The sequence below is a fragment of the Lutra lutra genome, chromosome 6 (assembly GCF_902655055.1).
Source record: "Lutra lutra chromosome 6, mLutLut1.2, whole genome shotgun sequence".
Lineage (NCBI taxonomy): Eukaryota > Metazoa > Chordata > Mammalia > Carnivora > Mustelidae > Lutra > Lutra lutra.
Genome location: NC_062283.1, coordinates 52,422,752 through 52,443,043, shown reverse-complemented (window position 1 = coordinate 52,443,043; position 20,292 = coordinate 52,422,752).

Below are 20,292 nucleotides of genomic sequence, written 5' to 3'. Positions count from 1 at the left end.
ATTTGGTGGATTAGGTAGACATTTTGGAGAAATGGCAACATGTTCTACCATGACTCTTGGAGTGGCCTGCAGAGTTCCCAGGGGTACCCCTGCACACACAACAGGAATGATATTTAAATGGCTTTATTTCATAGCACTGTAGTCTGGTCATGTTATTATTTTCTTCCTAGGTTGCTTTTATCCCGAAGTTTCTGAAATCTAGAAAAGGTTATAGTGGGGGGGGGGGAGATTTCTTCATAATAGCTACTGACTTTTCACTCTTATTTTGCATTTGGGTATTTTTTTCCCCTGTCATATATTCTGTATATACTGAAAGCGTTTTCTCAAAAAACCCCTTTCTTTCTGCCTTATCTTTCTCCTTTACTTAGTGACTTCTGATTTGGTTTTCGAGCTCCCAGCACATTTGCTGCTTAAGTCTGTGGGGAGATGCTGCCTGATCATGAGCCACACCCAAATCTGATTTAACTTCTCCTCTCTCGGCTGTACTGCATTTAGAAAATGAGTGTCTTGGGGCACCTGGGTGGCTCAGTGGATTAAAGCCTCTGCCTTCGGCTCAGGTCACGATCTCAGGGTCCTGGGATCGAGTGCCGCATCGGGCTCTCCACTCAGTGGGGAGCCTGCTTCCCCCTCTCTCTCTGCCTGCCTCTCTGCCTACTTGTGATCTCTCTCTGTCAAATAAATAAATAAAATCTTTAAAAAAAAAAAAAGAAAATGAGTGTCTTGATGAATTCACCCATGTTGGCCTTGCTGCCTAAACTGTAAGCCTGTAGAAGGAAATAACAGCTACTTGGATTGACTTCCCCAGTCTTGGACCTATGGAAAGGGCTGAAACATTTTAGTAGATGAAAATTATCAAAGGCAAGATTCCCTTCTTCAATGAAATACTTAATTTCCATGTGATTGTCATGCTGTACTCGCCTGCCCTTCCCTTCCTTCTACCCCTAACCTTCAGAAGTGATGCCCAGACTGGGTAAAGTTAAGGGGTGGAAAGACTTCAGAATTCAGCTCCTTGGCTGAGAACTTCCTTTTGACTTTCTGTGGGAGGAAATGTGTGAAAGTGGTCTGCTTCGCCCTCTAGTGGTGGCCAAGTTGCAAAATACCTTCAAAGACGGGATTACTACCATGTAAAGCTCTCCAGAATAGTACTGAAACTCCAGTTTGTATAATAATGTGTGTATTACATACACAGTTGTTACCTCAGCCTTCATTTGCTATCCTTTTTTAAATAAGAAGCTTACAGTCCTTTGGTTAAAGGCTGGAGTCATACACAGGAGGATGAAGAGGAAACTCTCTGGAAGGGAGTTTCAGATGAGAGTCTATCACTCTGAAAATTGGGGATCCCAGGAGCATCCCACAGGCCCCTTCGGATGTTTTCTCCCTTCCCTGCCCAGGTATTTTCCCGGACTACATAAGGGCACCTGTGCAATCAGGTCTGGTAAGGCTCCAGGCATTATAATCCCTTAGGGTAAATACTCAAGCAAAATCCTACAATAACAGCCCAATGTGGTCTGAACAGTTGACCCATTATGTACCCCCAGGTGTTCAATCAAGTCTCACTGACTTAAAGAAAGTCACTTTGTTTCTGAATTTTATTGTGGATAGTGTGGTGTGGTGATTTTGTGTTTGTTGGTTTTCTGATGCTCAACTAACCCTTCTCCAATAGGGGCTCAGTGGAAGATAAGGAAAAACAGGAGGAAGAACATAGCTTCTGCAGAGAAAATATACCCTCGGCCTGCGAACAGTGTTGTCTTCTATGGATGGTATTTTGTCGGCAAATTGCAAACACTTTCTCCAAATTGCAGGCACATTTTGAGTCCCGATGATGTGGTTCATGAAGCAATTTGTAGTCAGTTTCTTTCACAAAATGATGATGTTTAAGAACATCTTGCAATTAGGTCAAAGGAAAACAGTGTTTATTCTATGAGCTGAGAACAGTCTGCAAGTCTGAGTTCTAATTAACCCAGTGGTGGATTCATTAACGCCAAGCATCTGTTGTCAAGGAAGGCACGGAAACAGTTCCACAGGTAACATTTTGCAAGGAACTTCTTTATAACAGCTGTTCACTCGGACAAATGATGATGGCAGTGCATATACCCTGATGCTTGAAACGTTTACCTGATGAAAACTTTACCTCTAACTGGATTCTTCTCACCTCAATCCACTTGTGAGAAAATGGAGATTCCCTCCCTCCCAACAAACATGTGCAAGGGAGTTACCGGGAAGTAAGCAAGTGATCACAGATCAAAGTATTAGTCCATGCATTCTGAGCAAATACAAACAGCAAGGCTCAAGAGAGAAAGCTTGCTTTTGTTTTCAGCGCTAGATCACAATCGGCTCCTTCAGAGCCCCAGAGAGCCAGAGGCAGAACAGTCCTTGTTCCACATTATGCTTTCCTTGTGCAGAGTTAGGGATTTGACTGAAATGCTAATTATAGAATCTCCTTGGAAGCCTGTAGGGTTCCACTGTATTCTACTTGATGATCGCGATGAAATCCCTCTCTGGTAAATCTCCACAATCTCGGGAAAAGTGTCGAAGAAATTAATTAATGAAAAAAGAGCGATTCATCTGGTACCTCAGAGTTGAAGGATGGATAGAAAATTAACCTTAGTCACTTCAGTATTCCTGCCGCCCAAATTCCTCTGTCCATTCTTGATAACACATTAAACACACACACACACACACAAACCTCTTTCAGTACTTTTGGTGAGTGTATTTGCTTTCTGGTGTTTCTTCCCATGGGAGGCAGGTGAAGGAGAGAAAGGATTGTCTACGTGGAGGGAAGAGGCGGATTTTTTTTTTTTTTTTAAGATTTATTTATTTATTTGGGAGGGAGAGAGGGAGGAAGGGAGAGAGAAAATCCCAAGCAGACTCCCCACTCAGCTTGAGCCTGATGCAGGGCTCAATCCCAGGACCCTGAGCCAAAATCAAGAGTTGGACCCTAACTGACAAGGCCACCCAGGTGCCCCTCACATGCACTTAAAAAAATTTTTTTTTAATTTTTTTATAAACATATAATGTATTATTAGCTCCAGGGGTACAGGTCTGTGAATCGCCAGGTTTACATACTTCACAGCACTCACCATAGCACATACCCTCCCAAATGTCCATAACCCCACCACCCTCTCCCGAGCCCCCTGACTCCCAGCAACCCTCAGTTTGTTTTGTGAGATTAAGAGTCTCTTATGGTTTGTCTCCCTCCTGATCCCATCTTGTTTCATCGATTTTTTTCTTACCCCCCAAACCCCCCACGTTGCATCTCTACTTCCTCATATCAGAGAGATCATATGATAGTTGTCTTTCTCCGACTGACTTATTTCACTAAGCATAACACCCTCTAGTTCCATCCACATTGTCGAAAAATGGCAAGATTTCATTTCTTTTGATGGCTGCATAGTATTCCATTGTATATATATATACCACCTCTTCTTTATCCATTCATCTGTTGATGGACAGCTAGGTTCTTTCCATAGTTATGTTCTTGTGGACTTTGCTTCTATAAACATTTAAGTGCATGTGCCCCTTCGGATCACTACAGTTGTATCTTTAGGATAAATACCCAGTAGTGCAATTGCTGGGTCATAGGGTAGCTCTGTTTTCAACTTTTTGAGTAAGCTCCATGCTGTTTTCCAGAGTGGTTACACCAGCTTGCATTCCCACCAACAGTGTAGGAGGGGTCCCCTTTCTCCGCATCCTCGCCAGCATCTGTCATTTCCTGACTTGTTAATTTTAGCCATTCTGACTGGTGTGAGGTGGTATTTCATTGTGGTTTTGATTTGTATTTCCCTGATACTGAGTGATATGGAGCACTTTTTCATGTGTCTGTTGCCCATCTGGATGTCTACTTTGTAGAAATGTCTATTCATGTCCTCTGCCCATTTCTTGATTGGATTATTTGTTCTTGGGGTGTTGAGTTTGCTAAGCTCTTTATAAATTTTGGATACTAGCCCTTTATCTGATATGTCGTTTGCAAATATCTTCTCCCATTCTGTCAGTTGTCTTTTGGTTTTGTTAACTGTTTCCTTTGCTGTGCAGAAGATTTTTATCTTGATGAAATCCCAATAGTTCATTTTTGCCCTTGCTTCCCTTGCCTTTGGCGATGTTCCTAGGAAGAAGTCGCTGTGGCTGAGGTCAAAGAGGTTGCTGCCTGTGTTCTCCTCAAGGATTTTGATGGATTCCTTTCTCACATTGAGGTCCTTTATCCATTTTGAGTCTATTCTCGTGTGTGGTGTAAGGAAATGGTCCAGTTTCATTTTTCTGCATGTGGCTGTCCAATTTTCCCAACACCATTTGTTGAGGAGGCTGTCTTTTTTCTTTTTTTTTTTTAAAGATTTTATTTATTCATTTGACAGAGAGAGATCACAAGCAGGCAGAGAGGCAGGTAGAGAGAGAGGAGGAAGCAGGCTCCCTGCTGAGCAGAGAGCCCGATGCGGGGCTCGATCCCAGGACCCTGAGATCATGACCCGAGCCGAAGGCAGTGGCTTAACCCACTGAGCCACCCAGGCACCCCGAGGCTGTCTTTTTTCCATTGGACATTCTTTCCTGCTTTGTCACAGATTAGTTGACCATAGAGTTGAGGGTCTATTTCTGGGCTCTCTATTCTGTTCCATTGATCTATGTGTCTGTTTTTGTGTCAGTACCATACTGTCTTGATGATGACAGCTTTGTAATAGAGCTTGAAGTCCGGAATTGTGATGTCACCAACTTTGGCTTTCTTTTTCAATATTCCTCTGGCTATTCGGGGTCTTTTCTGGTTCGATATAATTTTAGGATTATTTGTTCTATTTCTTTGAAAAAAGTTGATGGTATTTTGATATGGGTTGCATTAAATGTGTAGATTGCTTTAGGTAGCATAGACATTTTCACAGTATTTGTTCTTCCAATCTATGCACATGGAACATTTTTCCATTTCTTTGTGTCTTCCTTAATTCCTTTCATGAGTACTTTATAGTTTTTTGAGTACAGATTCTTAGCCTCTTTGCTTAGGTTTATTCCTAGGTACTTTATGGTTTTGGGTGCAATTGTAAATGGGATGGACTCCTTAATTTCTCTTTCCTCTGTCTTGCTGTTGGTGTAGAGAAATGCAACCGATTTCTGTGCATTGATTTTATATCCTGACACTTTACTGAATTCCTGTATAAGTTCTAGCAGTTTTGGAGTGGAGTCTTTTGGGTTTTCCACATATAGTATCATATCATCTGCAAAGAGTGATAGTTTGACTTCTTCTTTGCCGATTTGGATGCCTTTCATTTCCTTTTGTTGTCTGATTGCTGAGGTTAGGACTTCTCATACTATGTTGAATAACAGTGGTGATAATGGACATCCCTGCCGTGTTCCTGACCTTAGCAGAAAAGCTTTGTTTTTCTCCATTGAGAATGATATTTGCAGTGGGTTTTTCATAGATGGCTTTGATAATATTGGGGTATGTGCCCTCGATCCCTACACTTTGAAGACTTTTGATCAGGGAGGGATGCTGTACTTTGTCAAATGCTTTTTCAGCATCTATTGAGAGTATCATATGGTTCTTGTTCTTTCTTTTATTAATGTATTGTATCACATTGATTGATTTGTGGTTGTTGAACCAATCTTGCAGCCCTGGAATAAATCCCATTTGGTCGTGGTGAATAATCCTTTTAATGTACTGTTGGATCCTATTGGTTAGTATTTTGGTGAGAATTTTCGCATCTGTGTTATCAAGGATATTGGTCTGTAATTCTCTTTTTTGATGGGATCCTTGTCTGGTTTTGGGATCAAGGTGATGCTGGCCTCATAAAGTGAGTTTGGAAGCTTTCCTTCCATTTCTATTTTTTGGAACAATTTCAGGAGAATAGGAATTAGTTCTTCTTTAAATGTTTGGTAGGATTCCCCTGGGAAGCCATCTGGCCCAGGGCTTTTGTTTGTTTGGATATTTTTGATGACTGTTTCAATCTCTTTACTGGTTATGGGTCTGTTCAGGTTTTCTATTTCTTCCTGGTTCAGTTGTGGTAGTTTATATGTGTCTAGGAATGCATCCATTTTTTCCAGATTGTCAAATTTGTTGGCGTAGAGGTGCTCATAGTATGTTGTTATAATTGTTTGTATTTCTTTGGTGTTGGATGTGATCTCTCCTCTTTCATTCATGATTTTATTTATTTGGGTCCTTTCTCTTTTCTTTTTGATAAGTCTGGCCAGGGGTTTATCAATCTTATTAATTCTTTCAAAGAACCAGCTCCTAGTTTTGTTGATTTGTTCTATTGTTTTTTTTTGTTGTTGTTGTTTCTATTTCATTGATTTCTGCTCTGATCTTTATGATTTCTCTTTTCCTGCTGGGTTTAGGCTTTCTTTCTTGTTCTTTCTCCAGCTCCTTTAGGTGTAGGGTTAGGTTGTGTATTGAGACCTTTCTTGTTTCTTGAGAAAGGCTTGTATCACTATATATTTTCCTCTCAGGACTGCCTTTGCTGTGTCTCACAGATTTTGAACCATTGTGTTTTCATTATCATTTGTTTCCATGAATTTTTTCAATTCTTCTTTAATTTCCTGGTTGACCCATTCATTCTTTAGAAGGATGCTGTTTAGACTCCATGTATTTAGGTTCTTTCCAAATTTCCTCTTGTGATTGAGTTCTAGCTTCAGAGCATTGTGGTCTGAAAATATGCAGGGGATGATCCTAATGTCTTGATACTGGTTAGACCTGATTTATGACCCAGGATGTGATCTATTCTGAAGAATGTTCCATGTGCACTAGAGAAGAATGTGTATTCTGTTGCTTTGGGATGGAATGTTCTGAATATATCTATGATGTCCATGTGGTCCAGTGTGTCATTTAAGGCCTTTATTTCCTTGCTGGTCTTTTGCTTGGGTGATCTGTCCATTTCAGTGAGGGGAGTGTTAAAGTCCCTTACTATTATTGTATTATTGTTGATGTGTTTCTTTGATTTTGTTATTAATTGGTTTATATAGTTGGCTGCTCCCATGGTAGGGGCATAGATATTTAAAATTGTTAGATCTTCTTGTTGGACAGACCCTTTGAGTATGATATAGTGTCCTTCCTCATCTCTTATGATAGTCTTTGGCTTAAAATCTAATTGATCTGATATAAGGATTGCCACCCCAGCTTTGGAAGAGGCTGATTTAAGAACATTCATCCTTTTGCCACAGGCATATACCTAGACATAGCAGGACTCTGACCTCTGTTAAGTTTAGACAGGAACTCAAACTCAAGCTCTCATCCTCAGGGCCTCCTTTTCCTTCCTGTGCAGGGTTGCCCACTCTCAGTCCTTACTTCCCCTTGCTGCCATCTGTCACCATTCTCCTCTTGAAGGAAAGCTGCCTTGGGAATAACCTGCCCCTCTTGGCTCTTGACTGATAAGAAAGGGCTGGAGAAAAGGCTGCATAGAGACAGACCTTTGAGATTCTCTCTAATGCAGGTGCCCACTGCCCACTGAAGAATCTCAAAAGATCTTCCACCTCCTTCCCACCCTTTAATTTTGTGGTGAGATCAGGGAGATCAAATGTGGAACTTCCCATTTTAAAATGTGGGTTGTTGGGGCTGAAAATCTGAACAGAGTTGGCCCTGAGCAAAATTATGAAATAGGTATTTGGTATCTTCCTTCACCTTTAGCTTCTTGTTCCTCCCTGTCCACCTCCTCCTCAAATCCTCTTCCTTCCCTGCTTATTCAGTGAAGAACCTTCTAAGAGCAAATTCTCAACTAGCTCTCAGCCCTTTCACCTTCCACCTCTTTAGCTGACCACCAATAAGTTCTCAAGGCACACTGCATTTTAACAAGACATCTTACTTCTCAGCAGTGACAAGCTGGTGGGTAGGGATGCTCTCTATGCCCTGGGACATGTTCCTGGAGAGGCTGCCTTGAGGACAGATGTGGTCAAGTACTCCCTGGCACAATCAGGGAGAGTTTTAGGACTCCTGTTCTCTAACCAGCATAATCTGCAATGTGTGGATTCTCTTTAAACAGAAGATTGGCAACAGTTACTGATGTGAAATTTTCTGTTTTCTTTGGTGTTTTGATCTCAGAGGGATTTCTTATCACTTTAATCAAGTGACCACTGTTTTCATAGGACACAATGATTTTTTTTCAGATATAACTTTCCCCCTCCCAAAAGGAACATGCCTGGGTGAGCAAAGATCTGAGTTCTCATTCTTATCTGCCACTCAGTAGCCGTGTGACATTGAGCAAGTTGCATCCGTTCATTCTAGAATCATGGGAACACCAGCTCTGTGCCAGGTACTGGGATATAATGGTGAGGAAGGCACTGGAAATTGACCTAAGAAACTGGCCATTACAACAATGTGCTCTACAGATTTGTCCATGGCCCCCAAGAAGAGAGAGGAATGGACTTCTAAGTCTGGAGGACTTAGAAAAAAGCAGGTAGAAAGCCAGCTCTGGTGCTGAGAAACACTTTGTCAGCAGTACTAGACCATAAGCTTTTTGACATCACCTATTGATTTGAAAACTGTATCTTGAAAAATATATATTTCCATTGGTGGTGGTAGTTAGCATTGGATTGTGCATATGTGCCTTTCAACTATTTCATGGTTAACCAATGTCTCAGCTCCCAACTAATTGAAAAACTTTAAGGACACTTCCAGCCCAAATCACCTCCATGTTGTTTCGATTCCATCCTATTTTTAAAGTCTCAAACCAATCACGATGACGTAGCTTTATACAATCAAAGACCTATATAAAATTATCTAAATATTTATCCATTTCTTTGCTGATTATGCCTTTTTGCATCTCAGTTCTTCCATTTGAGCTCAATTTTGTTCTTCCTGAAGTAGAGTTTGTTACAGGTGCGCCCCAATTATTAGTATTATTACTTCAATGATAATTTAGTCTGGCATAGAATTTTAGCTTGATGACTATCTTCTCTCAGCACCTTGGAGATACGAGTGCACACACCGTCTTCTTACTTAGAGTGTTGCTATTGAGAATTTGCATATCTAAGTCTACTTATTGTATATTTTGGGTACATTTCTCTGGCTTTCACTGCTAACATCTTTGTCTTTGATATTCTGCTGTTTCACTACAGTGTGTTAGGAGCGGATTTACTTTTATTTATCTTGTTCAGGATTTTGTGAACTTTCTGAATCAGATGACCTATATGTTTCATATATCCTGGAAAATACTTAGTCATTGTACCTTCCAATATGGCCTCTTCCTCCCCCCCCCCCCCGCCCCAAATTTTCCTTCTGGGAACTCCTATTAGGTAACATTTCATCTCACCCTCAATGCCTTTTCATCTCTCTTCATATTTTTCATCTCTTAATCTCCCTGTGATTCATACTCACTCTATCTTCCACTATGAGAATGCTCTCTTAGCTTTTCCGAACCTGTTTAGAGTTTTTAATTTCAGCAAATGCAGTTTTGTGTTTTTTCCCTTCATCTTTGCAATTTTATTTTCCTCCTAATTCTTACTGTTTTATTTCTTAAACTCTTAGGCATCCAGTCATGTTATTTGTGGTCTTGATCACCGTGGCCTGTGTTTTAGAATTTTAGATTGTAGTTTCTATCCAGTGAGCCTTCATCTGTGAAAATCCTGTGAGGTCTGGATTAGAGGCATGGTTCTTCAGCGAGCTATATATTTGTTCTGAAAACACGGTACTTTGAGTTCCATGCCGTGCATGGGTCCGGGGCCGCATCTCCTGTCTCCATGTGTATATTTATATGCCATGCTTTGGACTACTGGGTGAACATTCTCTGTCTCCTGCTTGCTCCTCAGAACAACCATGTACTCATGTCCTCTGAAACATCCTCATTTTTAGTTTTAGGGGCTTTCTCATACTTTCCCACAGTTTCTTGTAACCTCAGCCAAGCATTTAAAAGAATGGTATAATTCATTCAGCATTTCTAAGTGTTTTATAATTGGAGGCTCTACAATTGTCTATATAGTTAGAAATGGACACCCCTACATACTCTAAGAACTAGATCACAAAGGAATTTTAACCAGGTGACATCATTTTGTTAGGTGAAAGTGTGGTCATATTTGCTGACTAACATGCTAACGAGAATCAGCCATGGTTAACATCCTGTTACCTCAAAAATTGGGAAGGGGGGACTGCAGTAAATGGAGAACAAAACCAATGTTTTTTAAGGGAAGAGATAATCAAGGAGAAGATGGTCAAGGGGTAGAGGGCCTTGGAGATCAATGCATCCATTCATTCATCAGGGTTTATGTTTGTTTTGTTTTTCAAGCAGGCTCCACACCCAGGGTGGAGCCCAATGTGGGGCTTGAACTCAAGACCCCAAGATCAAGACCTGAGTGGAGAGCAAGAGTCTGACACTTAATGGACTGAGCCACCTGGGGCCTCCATTCATCAGTTGTCTGATGGATGTTTTCTATGACGCAGAACCTGCTGGGGATGTAGTTCTTCTTCTTACAAAGCTCACCTTCTGTTGGGCAGCAATGCACCACTGTGAACAGTAAACAAATGATTGAATAACAGAGTTGCAGATGGTGATAAAGGCTAGAGAGAACTAGAGGGATGGGGAGGTGTTAGTTTCCTTGAGGAAGTAGCACAAGCTGAGCCCTAAACAATGAGAAGGAGCCAATCATGAGAGGAGCTGGGGAAGGGCTCCCCAGTACAAAGACAGTGTTCAGTCCACTGGTGGAGAACACATGGAATCCGAATGAGACACCAGAGCAGACAGACGGTCATGGGAACACAGAAACCGACTCGACCAGATTTGGCCGCAGCTGGGGCTCTAACGGTACCTTTTTCTGTCCTCCAATCCCACATGCCACTAATCCTCTTGCCAGCTGTCCTGTTCAGCCTGGTCGTTAAGCAAGCTGCCATCCACCACATCAAATATTTCTAAGTGCTCATATGAGCCGTAGGAATACCTAGAACACCTGCTTCTGCAGTATTTTATAGCTCTGGCTCCAAATCCTCAGAGCCTCTGCCATTAATGACTATCATTGAGTTCTTGCACCTGTTGTTTTTATACAGTTCTATCTGTGTTCAAGAGAATAATCACAATTGTGCTCTGGTATAGTAAATATAAAATTTGCTACCATGGTTTTAGAAAACAAAGAAGGTGCTTGATATGTTGATAGAAAAATCTCTAGCTTTAATTGTAAAATTCCCAGAGACCTTTGTTAGGTATAGATCTATAAAGCTGTGCTTCAAGTTAACAAGCACAAATACATAGCCATATATGCATGCAGGTATTTTTGTGATCATATTAGGAGACTGGAATTCATTGTGTTCCTTTCCTTATACTAGTATGCATTAATAACTCTGTGCTCTTAATAGTTTTAAAACTACTGTTTACTTAATTTTGCTCTATTTGCATAAGAATGATGTGAGGTCAGTAGTATTATCCCCCTTCTTTTACAATGATTTGGACACTGGGTCCTCCAAAAGAGGACTGATTTGTCATCATGGCTCAACAGAAAATATAACTGAGATGAGAGTAAAGGTAAAATGTGCAGTCCACCTCTGCACTAAGTGAACAATATCAACATTTACACCTTAATTTGCATTGATTCAATATTTATTTTTTTAAAGATTTATTTATTTATTTGAGAGAGAGAGACAGCGTGCTTGAGAGCAGGGTGGGAGGGTGGAGAGGGAGACAGAATCCTCAAGCAGACTCCGCGCGGAGCACAGAGCCTGACCCCAGGGGCTCTGTGTGGGACTCATCCTGGGGCTGGATCCCACAGCCCTGAGTTCATGACCTGAGCTGAAACCAAGAGTCGGTGCTCAGCCCACCACTCCAGCTAGATGCCCCACACTATTCGGCACTTAGATAGCTGTGTAGTTTCCTACCATTAGTAGAAAAGCTGCTGTGCATGTGTTTTCTTTTGAAATAAATATTCATTGGCCAAAATTCATTATTGAATATCAAAAGAAAAAATTCCACTGCTTATCCTCAAACATCTATGATTTTATTTCCTTTATCTTATTTTTCTGAAGACTTTTCTCTAGGAAGTCAGGGGTCTTCTACAATGAATTCTACAATGGGACATATTTCTGAAACATTAATCACACTAGAAGGCTTACTTTCACTAATCCTTCATACAGCAACTGAAAATAGACCTCGAGAGGAGTGTTGAGAACATTAAGCTCAGACATGAAGGACACTCGGTGGGAGGATCTTACTGGTAGAGGTCTGTTTTCCTGGGGCACGGCCGTAATTTAATCTTAGCATCGGAGCCTCGAATGGCATGACTCTTTGCAAGACACGGATTTGTCAAGTGACTTTTCTTGGTAACAGTGTTGTCTCGGTGCTGGTACTGTCCACCTGTCCCACCAAGCTCTTTCGGCACACACTTCAACGACAAGTTAGAACACAAACCAGGAATGGAAAAGCTTTTCTGTTGCATCTGTTCTGCATTTTAGGTTTTGTTTCACCTGTTCTAGGGAAGTCTCTTCTTGTTCTTGATGGCACTGTTCTGCACTAGTCACCTATAAAACACAACAGTCGGGAAAATCAACTGTTACGGCATTGCACACAGCTGGTTTCTAACCAGCCCTTGAATAGCTAGGCTTCAGGAGGGGAGAAACAAGGAGAAGTCACTCTTGGAAGCAAAGTGATGATCAGAGCACAAGGCCTCCCAATCATCCTTTCCTTATTTTTTAAGTTTTGGGTGTCATGGAAACATCAAAATCCCAGCAGTCATTGCTATGTTGTCACTTGACTGAACAAAATTTGGAAACAGAGACAATACTTGTCACAAGGAAACTAAAAAGAGCTGTGGGATAGGGTATAATTACTAGGTTGGGTGGGCTGGTGTGAGTTCTCTTCCTCCAACTCTACTTACCAATTTCTCCCTTAGGGCAAAATTTTGAATCATTAGAGATTCAAAATTACATAGAAATTCAAAATAAGGTAGAAATTAGGAATTTTCTGTATTAATAACAGCTAATGTTTACTATATGATAAGGGTATAGCAAGTGCTTTATATGTCATGGCTAACCCTTGCAACTACCCATTGTGCCTGGTACTTCAGCCCCTTTGTACAGACCAGGAGGTAGAGGTGTAGAGCATTTAGGCACCTTGTCCAAGGCCATGCAGTAAGGAAGGGATAAAACAAGATTTGAACCCAGACAACCTCACCACATGGCCTAAGTGCTTCATCACCAGCACATGGAGCACTGCTTGCCTGTTAACTACAGGGCATCTTTCTGGGTATGCCCTCAGGAATCTGATACTCTAGTAAGGAAGGAAATCAAGAGTCTGGGAGGAGGCCTTATAATGCAAAGTCCAAAATCCTTTGCCTAGTCCTCATGGACTTTTATTTTGTGATTCAGCTTATTTTTCTGTCTTTTTACCTATTAGCTACCATTTCCCTACCTGAACCCTGGAGTCATTACGATGTTTCTAGAGAAGCACTCACCTTCGTAGCTCCATGTGTTGGTTTACTACTAAAATATGTTTTTTCTCCATCCCTCTTCAGATTTTCTTCAGGCGAATCCTAATGACTGTCCATGAAGCTCTCCTTACACTTGAACTCATAGCATTCCTTCCCTCCTCTTACAGTAACTGCTGTGAACCACGCATCTCTCACTAAGTAAGCCTTAAGGACACCCAGAAGGGTGCTCCAGGGGCAGGGAATGGAAAATTCAAAGGCCCCAAGGCAGGAGTTTGTTAAGCATGTACCAAAACACAAGGAGGCCACTAACATCCAAGAGTAGCAGAGCTAAAACGAGCTATGTGAGAGCTCAAGGCCAGGGGTCTTTTCATCTCTACTGGATAACTCAGGCTTGCCTGTTGGAATGGTTCTTTGGACTATTATCACAATGTGTGTGTGTGTGTGTGTGTGTGTACTTAAAAATCACATAACCTCAAAAAACATGAAATAACATTCTCAGAACTAAAAAGGATAAATAGATAAATTCATAATCATTATGGGAGGCTTTAATATACCTCTTTCGCTAAAGGTTATAAAAAGAACGAGCAGACCAAAAGGAAAAAAAGAAGCCAGGCTGGCCACAGGGTGATTGGAAGGGAACGCCGGTTCAGCATGCCCGCTCCACGTCTTTGCCCAATTCTTTCACCCATGTCAAAGGTAGAGTGAGTGAGAGGTCAGATCGCAGCTCCAGAAAATAAAGAAGTTCACAGGTGAATTCAGCCTCACTTGGTGTCGTCAGCCTCATTAGGACCCGAAACTCACCGGCTATCAGAACTGGATGACAAGGGTGGCTCAGTGGGTTAACGCCTCTGCCTTTGGCTCGGGTCATGATCCCAGGGTCCTGGGATTGAGACCCGCGTCGGGCTCTCTGCTCGGCGGGGAGCCTGTTTCCTCCTCTCTCTCTACCTGCCTCTCTGCCTACTTGTGATCTCTGTCTGTCAAATAAATAAATAAAATCTTTAAAAAAAAAAAAAAAAGAACTGGATGACAAGTACAGGATTCTCTGTGGAAGAAAAGGCTTTAGTGGCAATGACCGAATCATTGTCCCAAACCCCAGAGACCAGGAAAGACCTGGTATGCCTTAATTTGCTACAGTGAGATTTTCCTGTCCTTCATCAAGTCCAAACGAGCTATTCTAGGCTTTTCCTGGTCAAAACCAGTTATACCTGTTATAATACTTTACCTCCCACAGCTAGCTTGTTATAGGCATATTTTTCCCACAATGGCGAACTGAGAAAATCTACCTTATTAGAGTCACACAAATGGAGACTGAACAAACATATAGATGTGCAACCTCACTATTAATCAGATAAATGTTATAATTAAGATGAAATATTTTCCCAAGGATATCATATTGGCAAAGATTTTAAGGTCTGACAACACAACTGGGAAAAAAGGGAAACTCTCATCTACACCAGATGAAATTGGGAAGTGGTTTGACCATTCTGGAGCGCAATTTGTTAACACCTTATAGAACTAAAGATGCACCTTTTGGTCAACTCAGACATTTTACTTCTAGGTAGAAACTGTATCAAGATTCTCAAACTCTCTGGAAAACCAAGTGCTAAACTCCAACCTGCTGAGGATCAATATTTTTGTAGAATACAGTAAAAACATAAAACAAGTGAACCTTAAAAACAGACAAAATTCAAGCCTGAATAATTTTTTATTTTTTATTTTTTGGTTAAGATTTTATTTATTTATTTGACAGACAGAGATCACAAGTAGGCAGAGAGGCAGGCAGAGAGAGAGAAGGAAGCAGGCTCCCTGCTGAGCAGAGAGCCCGATGTGGGGCTCGATCCCAGGACCCTGGGATCATGACCTGAGCCGAAGGCAAGGCTTTAACCACTGAGCCACCCACGTGCCCCATACTTTAAAGTTTAAATGCTTATTCTCAATTTCTGCTCTTTCTAGTCATTAACTGGTAACAATCTTTGGTCCATGCTTTGAGGAGCCCTGCTAGTTAACTCTAGCCCACAGGAACAAGGAGATGCACTTATAGGAGAATGTTCAGTGCAGCACTGTTTTTTTTGTTTGTTTTTAAATTTCTTTTCAGCGTAACAGTATTCATTGTTTTTGCACCACACCCAGTGCTCCATGCAATCCGTGCCCTCCTTAATACCCACCACCTGGCTCCCCCAACCTCCCACCCCCCGCCCCTTCAAAACCCTCAGATTGTTTTTCAGAGTCCATAGTCTCTCATGGTTTACCTCCCCTTCCAATTTCCCTCAACTCCCTTCTCCTCTCCATCTCCCCTTGTCCTCCATGCTATTTGTTATGCTCCGCAAATAAGTGAAACCATATGATAATTGACTTTCTGCTTGACTTACTTCACTCAGCATAATCTCTTCCAGTCCTGTCCATGTTGCTACAAAAGTTGGGTATTCATCCTTTCTGATGGAGGCATAATACTCCATAGTGTGACTAGATCTACACATATTAACATGGATGATTGTAAAACTAAGACACTGAGGGAAAAAATTGTTAACAGAATCTTTCTTGCATGATGTCATTTATGAGTTTCAAAAATACTCAAAACAACATCATATAAAAGTGTTATGGATATGAATGTATTTATCAAAGTTAAGGAATGGATGATTACACACTGGCTTCAGGGTAGTGAAGTGTGAGGAGTATGAGATTAGGGCACTTGATTTTATCTGTAACATTGTATTTCTATCAAAAATTGAAACAGGTATTATATAATGTACATATTTGTTAAATTTGGGTACTGGGTACATGGTGTCATGTTATTTCCCTTTAAAAAATGTTTGAATTATTTCATAAGTTTTGATTTAAAAAGGCAATGAAAACAGTTCAAAGAAATTCACTACATCTTTGAAAAATGGAGTTTTAAAGTGTCATAGTTTATTTGGCCAGAATATATGTAGTTTTAGAGAAACAGACTTTGTCATACTAAAACTTAATCAGTTTTAGGTTCACAACAGAATTGAGGGGAAGGTACAGAGATTGTCCCTGATACCCCTGACCCCTCACGGCACACCTCCCCCATCATCGGCATGCCCCACATTTGTTAAAGTTGGTGAACCTACGTTAACACATTATACTGAGCCAAAGTCCACAGTTCACTCTTGGTGTTGTATATTCTATGGATTCGGACAAAGATATTAATTATGTACTTTTCATTCCAAAGTTCTCTCTTAAAACTAGAATAGTCCACAGACTCAGTAGGGATAATGAAAAAAAGGTGCATTGCTCTGGACACAAAATCTGTCTCAGTCCCATCGCTTCCTATACTAACCTGTGTGAATATCAAGAAGTCTCAAATCACAGAGGAAAACTTAGAAGTCACCTACTCCAACCTCCTCATTATAAAAGAAACTAGCTTGGTTGAAACCAAGGTCCAAACCAAGGTTGGACCTCTTCTCCATTAGAAAAGTCAAAGTCATTTAGAAACAAAAACGCAGCACTGTAACTGCTCCTTGATTTCAGACATTTAAATCCAGGTAGTCCATACTGTCCCTTCTTTAAAACTCAGTTGAGGGACCTCTGGCCCATAAGAAACAAGGAAAGAATGCTGGCTTTGGAGTCAGGCAGATCTCAATGTGAATTCCAGCCCTGTTCTGTGCTGAGAGCTGTGTGACCTTGAGCCCATGTTTACTCCTCTCCAAGGATGGGGAAGAATAAAGTACAAATCACATAGAGTCCTGACACATGATGGACACAGTTTAAGTGTCTAATAAAGGCTCTTTTTTTTTCACCATCCTTAACTGCTAAGGCACAGAAGGTGAAATGACTCCATGTCTGCCTTGAGGTGGTAAGACAGACATGTAACAGATAATTGCAACAGAGGGAGACAGGGGCCAACCTAGATACATTCAGAGGACTCTGAGGTAATTGAACAAGCGGCAAGTAACTATTATGCTATCCTGTGTTGCCACTTAATGTATCTGAGTTACAATTTATTCACTTACAAAATGGTTCTCCGCTGTGCTCCCTTCGGCTGCACATACACAAAATGGTTCTCGGCTTTCTATTCTGCTGATTCAAAAGTGAGAGCATAAAAAAAAAAAAAGTCTTGGTATGTCATAAAGCATAATACCAGTGTGAGGCACTGTTCATCACCCCCTCTCCCTGAACCATGTGGGAGGCAGAATAATGGCCTTTCAAACCCATCCACGTGTCTATGTTGCATGGCAAGAAGGAATTAAGTTTGTAGGTGGAATGAAGGTTGCTAACCAGCTAGTCCTAGAATAAGGAGATCATCCTGGATTAACTAGGTGGGCCCAACATAATCACAGGGGTCTTTTAAAGGTGGAAGAGGGAAGCAGAAGTTCAGAGTCAGAGAAAGTTTTGAAGATGCTGTACTACTGGCTTTGAAGATGGAAGAAGGAACTACAAAGCAAAGAAATGCTGTTGGCTTCTAGAATGGGGAAAAGGCAAGGAAACAGATTCTCTCCTAGAGTCTCCAGAAGGATTGCAGCCATGCCAACAGCCCGATGTTAGTCCATAAGACCTGTTTCAGAACTAATAAATAATAACACATTTGTGTTGTTTTTAAGTCATTACATATTTGTGATCATTTGTTTACAGTGGCAAGAGGAAACCTGTACGAACAAACCACAACCTCAGTACTCTGAAAACAACAGTATGAAGAATGGGTTAGTACAGAAGGCTGTGAGAATGTGAATCCTGCTTTTCTTCTAGATTTCATGGTCATCAAACCAGAAACATTGGGTTAAAACCAGAGACACTGCCCTTTCATGGTCAATCTGGGTCCAGAATCAGCAGGATGAGGTCTTTCATTAAATCTCCTCCAGATCATTCTAGCTCTGGCTTGCCTACTTTGTGCTCCTCTCCACTCAATAATGGCCCCAGGATATTCCATGACAGACACCGAGCAGGGCTCCCACAGAAAAGCCCCAACTCCTATCTGTCAGAACATTTCTTTCACGCCAAATACTGTGCACTAGTTTCCTCTCTTTCTCCCGATTCATATTTCAGATGTTTGGGTCCACTTGATAAACTTGTAATCATCTCTCAGAATGTAAATCAAAGGTTTCTCTTCCTTTGGTCCCAGTTCTTTATTCCCTGTAGTAGCCCCATATCCATATTATGGAAAGGTCTAGTATACTTCCCTACTCCTTGACTTTGGGCTTGGCCAGATTACTTGCTTTGACCAATGGAATTTTAGTGACTGCAGCAAGAGCAGGGACTGGAACAATGGTTGCACAGTCAGGCCCTCTTTCCTGTTAGTGACGCACTATGAGAACATCTGGTCCAAGGAAGATGAGGACCGTGGAGGGCAGATCTGAATGCGACATGCAAGTTTGAGAATGGAGCCCAAAGCCTGGAGTCAAGCACAGTCCAGGGAATAGGCCATCAGCTTGCAGACCACAGGCTCAGAAGTGGAGTGCCTCGGTGGCTCAGTTGTTAAGCATCTGCCTTCGGCTCAGGTCGTGGTTCCAGGGTTCTGGGATCGAGCCCTGCATCGGGCTCCCTGCTCAGTAAGCTTACTTCTCCCTCTCCCTCTGCCTGCTGCTGCCCCTGCTTGTGTTCTGTCAAATAAATAAATAAAATCTTTTAAAAAATGGCTCAGAAGTATTAAGTCATCATGTCTTTAATTTGTTGCATGACATTATTGTGGCAATAGCTGATGGATATACCTCTTGCATGAGGGTTTTTCTAATAACTCCCCTGAGTAAAACTGACCATATCCTCTTCTATGCCCACTGTACTGTTAAAATTTATACATCTGTCTCCCTAAATGGATTTAAATTCCTCAAGGCCAGGTATCAGGTAGGATTTGACCTTGTATCAGTGATCCCTAGGGTGATGGCCAAAATACAGTAGGCCACTATGCTTTTTTCTTTTTTATATGAAAAGATTCAATTAAACAAATGAACAAATGAATGCATGAAAGGAACACACTATTCCAAGTCTGTGACCTTGAAGTAGGGGCAGTGAGAGGGAGAAGGAAATCACAGACTTCTGGGCTGATGCAAATGTTATCAAATACATAAGGGGCCAAACTTGCTTGGCAGACCGAATAAATCCTTTTTTTCAAAAACGTATGTTCTGTTTTTCAGGTATCTATAAATGTGGGTGTGATTGATGAAATGCATTTATCGCAACATAATAACAAATGTGTAGTTGCTTGAATCATTATGTATTTTCTCAAATCATGTATAAAAAACATTTCATATGACAAATGAAACATTTTGACATTATTCCAAAATGGGGGAGGAGGGGACCATTCTAGCCTATTCCCTTGAAAGAAGTCGTAGAGAGTTCCGCACTGTGCGTGTCTTTCTGGCTTGCTGACTGGTAGACCATGTAGCAGGGACTTGGCTTGTCTGCCTGGCTTACTCTGTCCTGGTCTTACTCCAGGTCACTGCACATTTACATCATAAGGGCAGGGCTACTGTCAGACTTCAAGATACCTCAAAGAAAATTATAAGCTTTCATTCTTTCTCTACCCTTCCTATCACAAAAAGCTGTCACATCACTGCATTTTCCAGCTCAGCCCTGGGCTGTAATTATAGTCATTGCCATAAGCATTCTTCCAACAGAGAGGCTTATTTAATAGAGAGAAACTCCCATGCCACAAAGAAAAGACTGCCAGTACAAGAGCAATGATTGAACACTGGGAGTTTAGAACATGAAAACTACACACTGAATGTGGCAGGGTGTGGCCTTCCTATGCTAAATATTTATTGTAGCAAAGACGTTTCTGTGCAACTGTTGAAGCCCTTTCTCTTCAGTTGGGTTTATTTTCTTTCATTCTAATTCATTTACAGGATGTCATCTCTAATCCGTGGCTGGCACAGTAGATGGAAATATTTAAGGGTTCAAAGGCATCTTATGGGGGCTGAGAGCAAGGTTGGGGAGAGGGAAGTGACAGACTGATGGTGATTTCACTTAGAATTCGTATCTCCTCGCAGGTGACCCTCAGGTTCTTGACTTAAGTCCGGACACAGG